At 29.7% G+C, this 6,231-nt stretch overlaps 2 non-coding genes across 2 annotated transcripts; both read right to left on the reverse strand.

Annotated features, from left to right (window-relative positions):
- Positions 1-565: 565 nt before the first annotated feature.
- TRNAS-GCU (transfer RNA serine (anticodon GCU)) lies at positions 566-650 on the reverse strand. The gene has a single exon. It is a non-coding gene; the product is annotated as a tRNA-Ser (tRNA).
- Positions 651-3,732: 3,082 nt separating this feature from the next.
- On the reverse strand, positions 3,733-3,812 carry TRNAS-GCU (transfer RNA serine (anticodon GCU)). Its single transcript has one exon. It is a non-coding gene; the product is annotated as a tRNA-Ser (tRNA).
- Between the last annotated feature and the right edge of the window lie 2,419 nt (positions 3,813-6,231).

Raw genomic sequence — 6,231 nt, forward strand, 5'->3', positions numbered from 1 at the left:
TTTTTTGGAAATTTTAAATGTGAAATAATTTTTTTTAATATTAAAATAAGAATGGCTTATATTAACATTAAGTTTTATTTCTTTAAATTGAGTTTGATGTAAGTCGATTGTCTTTTGTCTTGAGAGATCTTGGTCACAAGAAAATACATACCCAAGAATCGTAAGAAAATTACTGCGGACAGAAAATGCAGTTGATATATTACCAAGTAATGTAGTTGATTATATGATTGGAATCTTGAAATTAACTTGGCAGACCTTGTAAATAGTTTAGTTAATTAAAATTTAAACATATTACTATAATTAAGCTCGATAAGAATGCAATGTACTAAATTTAGTGTACATTGTTAGGCTCATGAATATATCTAGATATAATTAATTTTTATTTTATAATGTAAACCTAATGAATAAAAAATACTAATTCTCTATGAAAAGATACATTTATTGGTATTTATATTAAGGAATTTCTATTTCGTCATCTTCACATTTCACGTTGCATGTGTGCTATAAAAAAGTTAAAAGAAAAAAAGGAAAATCAGAGTAGAGAGGAAATAAAAGGAAAAAGAGACGACTCCTGAGAGATTCGAACTCTCGCGGGAAACCCCATGTACTTAGCAGGCACACGCCTTAACCACTCGGCCAAAGCATCAGTCAAGTGTATACCGCACTATCCCTACCCACATGATACTTAATGATGAGTAGTTATGGGAATATAATTTCTATTCTTCATTGGAATGATCCCTGCATCCATGCACAACCAACAATTCTTTTCTTTGAAATTAAAGAAGAAAATAATATTCAAGTAATTTAATGAAAAATATGTTAAACACTTGATATGAATTGATAATATAAACTAGATAATAAAAACTTCAATCCAAGTAGTTTAAACTATGACACTATGACAAGTAAAGTCAATTTTATTAATTAAAATATAAAAATTAATTTGGTAACCAAATTAATTTTATATTTAATTAATAAAATTGACTTACTTTAAAAAGTTTTCAAAAAAATCCTTCAAACGGTTTAACACTAAATGAATTTCATTTTTTCATAATACATTGTATAATAAAAAGAGATTAATAAAAAAAAAAGAAAATATATATTAGAACCACGGGTTTTATTAATATTATGAAAATTGGTACATTAAACATATAGCATTAATACCTATTTTATTGTGGTGGCTCCCCAACATGAATTTCACAATTTACACCGTAAGTTCTCCCCATATATCTTGCCCAAACAATCTGATTTTCGCTGATTACAACTTGAATTTTTCCAAGGTCCATTACCTTGGGGTTTTTCAGTAAAAGTAACTTCGTCATTCGCTTTTAATCCCTTTCAAGTGAAAATTGCGCCCAACTTATGGAGACATGGTTTTCGACAATATGTTGGCATGAAATGTGCCAACGAATGTCCATTCTTTCCTAAATTATCCGTAACATCCATAAAAATTGACGACCTTCTTCAAACTCAAAGAACTCCGCAACCACGGTGTAAAAGAACAATATATGCGTTTCTCCACTTCGATTGGGGTAAGACGTTGGAAAATGTTCGCCTGCCTTGTTCTGGTTTTCCATAACTACGAATTGCAGTAAATACTGAAATATATCAAGAGTAGTAAAAAACCAAATGAACTTTAAAGACAGTGATTATAACTCTGTACAAAAATCCTTATATTGTGAAGAGAGATATCTTTATAACAAATAAATATATAACACTTGTGAACAGATATGTAATATATATCGATGGATTAACTATTTTCACCCACTAATAAACAAACACAACTTTTCATCAACTTTAAATTAACAAAATCATCCATCATATATGATTTTCTTGAACCCGGAAAGCCATACCCTATTACTAAACGGAATGAAATGTGATTAATTAATTAATACAAACTAAACGATAGTTAAACTGTAATATTGAATGGGTATTTGTGATTAAAATATTACTTGTATAATTATTTAAAATATTCCAAGAGAGCTATTTGAATGTTCTTTTTTTTTTGAATTATATCAGCAACGCGACTAGCGTGACTCGAATTAGGTCACACTTGGGCAATGAACACCCTAACCCCATCAGACCAACACACGGGTTCATTTTGAATACTTTAACATACTAAAAAACATTATAGTTTAATTTGTGAAATATAGTATGACACATCAGCATCGCCATCACCATCAAATTCAAGTAATATTTAAATTTTTTAATTTATATTATCACGTGACATATTAAAAGCTATCACATGACACTATTAAATTAATTAGCAACGTTACATAAATATAAATCAATAGTGTAATCCGAAAGTATAACCTAATTAACATAGCCAAATTTAATTTAAAGTTGTCCATGGACCAGTCCCTAACAAAATTCTAAGCCCAATCGATAGGTTGACCCAACTCGAAAATTGAGCCTAAAATTGCTTAAACTCGACCCAAATAAAATATTAAAATTGGACCGGACCTAGTCATATTAAAATTATTTTATATAAAAATAAAAATTATATATAATAAATAAAAAACACTAAATTTCTTTTTTTTTTGAAAATCGGATGGAATTATTAAGTAAAGCACTATACAGCAAAAAGGAAAATCAAACAAACAAAAGAAAAAACCCACACCCCCCATTAATACTCCAACCCATCGGTAATGTAATTGACAATAGAAGCAGCAGGAGTTACTTTCTCAATTCATTTCTTCCACAAAGAACAACTTCTTAGGACTACGAGTCATCATCTTTTGAGACCCATTCCTCTCAACTTCCCATATCTCTTGCAATCCCCATCGATCATCCCTCAAAAATGGACGCCTATTAACTGAAGTAATCTTCATTTCCGATGCTTGGGTTTCCTCAGTTGTTCATCTCCCGCAGTCTCCTCCACCGCTTTGCAACAAATCCTACACTCCTAATAGATAAGTGCTTCTTCCTGTCTTCAAATAAATATTTTAACAAATTAAAATAAATTACAAAAAAAATATATTAAGGTGCAACTTATAAATAAATATCTCTAAATAGTATCAAAATTAACAGAATTATACAATATCCAAATAATAACAATAAAATAATAGTAATATAATAGTGAAATGACAACAAAATAATGAGAAAATAATAGGATTTTTTGCACAGCCAGATCGGGCTTGAGTCCAAAAAACCTTACCAAGGCAATGTCTTTTTTCTAAATAAGCCTTATTTTTATCCAAGTCTATTTTAGACTTATATTTTTGTCCAAACTCTCCACTTTGGGTGGACCTTCGAACTGTGTTGGGTGACCCAATTTATGGACAAGTCTAATTCAAAGACCAACTAAAAAAAATATAAATCAACATGGACAAGTTCTAAAATATAAATAGGGATAAATCCCAAAACTATACATAAACTATAGTTAATATGCAATAATACACGTGAATTTGATTTGTGTAATTTATAAATAGAATTTTGATTGATCCAATTTTGTACATTATTAACATAATTATGATATAACATCATTTATATTTATATATTGCATGCATAAATAATTATATTTATCTAATATAAAAATAAATCGATGTATTTATTCTTTAAATGTGTATGATTAAATCAAAATTAAAGTTCAAGTATACATTAAACCACAATTAGAGCTTGCATAATTATACATTATCAAAATCATGTAATTACATATAAATCAAAATTATGTACCCAAAGAGAAAATATAAACGATCACATCTCAAATCAGCGGAAAAAAAAAGGAAAAAGAGACGACGCCTGAGAGATTCGAACTCTCGCGGGAAACCCCATGTACTTAGCAGGCACACGCCTAACCACTCGGCCAAAGCGTCACTGTCGTCTTAGTGGTCATAAAATTAAGTATCAAACAATCCCTCACCACATTGATATTAAATAAAGATGGTTCTTCTTCTTTGTCTTTACTATGGCAACTCCACCATGTGTGTGCATGAGAAAATAAAATAAAATAAGTGTAAAAATATAGAGAATAATATATTTGAATTACGAGTTTATTAAATACTAGGCTTTAACATACTTACGATGTAGGTAAATAAAAATATTTTATATTCAAAATATTTCAACCAAAGTTTTCATAAGAATTTTTTGGTATTGTGATTGATTCTCAAATAATGTTTTGAGTTGTTTTATTGAAGACTACATAAAAGTATGAAAAAGATGAAAATACTTTATGATGATATTTGTTGCCCTTAATGTAAGGTATTTAGTAATTCACAACTAAATTGGTGTTGAATTGGCTCGTGTCACCAACTGAGTCAAACAATTTATATGTAGTATAGATTATAAATATTTGGTACACAATTCTTTTTTTTTGGCAATTTACACCATAAGCTCTCCGCACATGTCCTGTCCAAATAATGTGATTTTTTTGCTAATATCTTTCTATGAAAATAAGGGTGCATCTAGGGGGCTAGCAGGGGCATGGCCTTCTTAAAATGAAAAATTTATTTAGTCCATTTAAAATTTAATTTAGTAGGTAAAATTACACTTTAGCCCCCTAAAAATGATAAAAAATTGATTTAATCTTTTAAAAATTATAAAAATATAGGCTATTAAAATGGTGAAATTGTATTTTTACTATCGTAAAAATTACAATTTAATTTTGCCCCTAAAATTATTATTTTTTGACTTGAGTCCCTTCTCAATGAAAATTGTGGGGAAATTATGAAAGCATAAATTTCTAATTCCTCATTTGCTTGAAACGTGCCTAGAATTGTCTAGGCTTTCCCAATCTATCTATAATATCCATGCAAAATAGATAACCTTCATTAAACTCAAATTAAGAACGCAGCAAATGCAGTGAAAGAGAACAGTATATATATTTCTTCACTTTGAGAAGTTTTTCCTGACTTCCTCTTAATTATAATTCAGCATATAGAAACCAAATCTCCTACCTATAGGAAAACAATTGATAAACGGGCCACCAATTCCTTCAAAATCCAAAAGGACCATTCCCAACACATTTCACTAATTAAGAATACATAGAGCAAGATGTATCAGAAGACACAATACAACATGTTGAATGCGGCTTTCACAGGCGGTACACTACAACAAAAACAAATGCTATGCAAAAGAACATCATCTCAAAACCCAAAATTCCGTCCATACAGAACAGCCTACACCCTATACCGACAGGTAAATGGATGCTTAGACCATCACAAGAACATGCATCTGGATAAACTTCTACTGAAAATTGTCACTAAATATCATTCAACCTACACTGACGGATTCCTCTGTTACTAAAATCGCTCTAGAATTATATACTATTCCAATAATTTTTCAGGGATTTACTCATTTGTATAGGGACACATTTTTGCTGTCAACCCGTCGGTATAGGTTCAAAATTTCCATTTTTGTTGACATTTACAAACACTTTGGCCGTTAGTATATACTATTCATATCCATTAGTATAGGTTTGGGTAAGTGTTTTTAAAAAAATGAAATTGTCATTGTTTTATTTAAAGTGTTTAAAAAGATAAATATATTTGGAACCACAAGTTTTATTAAATATGATGAAATATTTGCATATGAAAGACAAAGTTTAGTAAGTGGCTCCCCCCTAATGAATGCATACAAATTACACCACGAGTTCTCCCCAAATATCTTGTCCAAACAATGTGATTTTCTCTTGATTTCAACCTTAAACTTTTTCCAAGTCCATTCATCTTCACCTTGGGGTATTTTCGTAAAAGTTACTTCATCGTTAGGTTTCAATCCTTTTTCAATAAAAAACTGTAGCAAACTTATGGAAACATAATCCCAACTTCTGGTTCGTATAAAATGAGCCCACAAATGTCCATTCTTTTCCCAAACTATCCATAATGTCCATGTAAAACATACGATCTTCTGAAACTCAAAAAACTCAGCAACCACAGCATAAGAGAACAATATTATGCGATCCTCCACTTCGTTTCGAGTTAGACGGCTTGAAAAGCTTGTTTGCCTTGCTCTTGATTTTCCATTTTACAGATGATAGTAAATGCTAAAATATAAAAATTCTTAATTGGTCTTTTAAGGACTATAATCATAACCCTAATATGAAAATCCTTTATATATTTGTTGAAGAAAGATAAATTAAACCTTTATGAATAGACATGTAATTGTAGGTAAATAAATTAACTTTTCACTTTTCACTTTTCACTTGATGAATAACAAACACTATTTTTCATCAACTTTTAAAAGTAACATGATTGATGTTTATCAATTAAACAGTGAAAAGTGTCATCGTTCAAA

The sequence above is a fragment of the Gossypium hirsutum genome, unplaced genomic scaffold (assembly GCF_007990345.1).
Source record: "Gossypium hirsutum isolate 1008001.06 unplaced genomic scaffold, Gossypium_hirsutum_v2.1 scaffold_139, whole genome shotgun sequence".
Lineage (NCBI taxonomy): Eukaryota > Viridiplantae > Streptophyta > Magnoliopsida > Malvales > Malvaceae > Gossypium > Gossypium hirsutum.